Raw genomic sequence first — 1141 nt, 5'->3', positions numbered from 1 at the left:
TTTTTTTTGGTTAAAAAAAAAAAAAAAAAAACTAGAAATAGAAGTTAACTTTCTTATTCTAATACAGAGCATCTACAAAATCAACCCCTCATCTTACATTATATTTAATAATAAAAGATTGAATTCATTCCCTTTATACTGTTTTATAGATGAAAACACCATTGCAGTATTTTGCATTCTACCATCCACAATCAGTAACAAAGTAAAGATGTTAGTTTGCACCATGCTGTTCACATTTTTAAGTTAAAGCCAATGCAGTAAATTTTTTAAATAATTAGTTAAAGGCATAGAGAATAGAAAGGCAACAACTGTCTTAATTTGCAGCTTAAAATGATCTTTTCATAGAAAATCCAAAAGAATCTACCAAAAAAGCTACTAGAACTAATAAGCAAGTTTAGCAAGGTCACACGATTACAAAGATACAGGATAAGAATTACNTCCCATAACTCAAGGTAACCGCTTAGTGGACAAAACGGCACGATTGGTTGCCACAGAGGGCCGTGACACCCCAGATACAGCACTCCTTCCTCTCCTACCAGAAACCACAGACAACCCTGCTCCAACACCAGATAATAAATCTTCTCTTTTCCATCTTCTTCATGATCTATTCCATTCAAACCCTCAAAGTTTAATGCTCTTCATCCAAACCTTCTTTCCTCTAACCCCAGCCGATAAAACTCTCTTACAAAAAATCGCAATTGCTCCATCTGCCAACGTACCAACCCTAACACTCCCTTAAAAGCCAAACCGTATCCCTCACATCAAGCTAGGGGTAATATCCCTGCCGCAGACCGGCAGATCGATTTCACCCACGTGCCTCCTGTTAAACGTCAGCAATATCTCCTAGTAATGGTAAATACCTTTTCCGGGCAGATAGAGGCCTTCCCCACCACTAACAAGAGGGCCACCACTGTGGCTTCCATACTCCTCTCCCAGATTATCCCAAGGTTTGGAATGTCCTCTTCCATACAAACGAACAACGGCCCAGAGTTCACTGCTCAAATAATACAAAATTTATCTCGAGCTCTCTCCCTCCCTTGGCATTTACACTGTCCTTACCGGCCCCAGGCCTCAGGAAAAGTTGAGTGCGCTAACAGGGCTCTGAAAGACATCCTTACTAAACTTTCTCTAGAACTTCACC

Source organism: Galeopterus variegatus, unplaced genomic scaffold, assembly GCF_000696425.1.
Source record: "Galeopterus variegatus unplaced genomic scaffold, G_variegatus-3.0.2 Scaffold11234, whole genome shotgun sequence".
Classification (NCBI taxonomy): Eukaryota; Metazoa; Chordata; class Mammalia; order Dermoptera; family Cynocephalidae; genus Galeopterus; species Galeopterus variegatus.
This window is presented reverse-complemented; position numbering follows the sequence as displayed.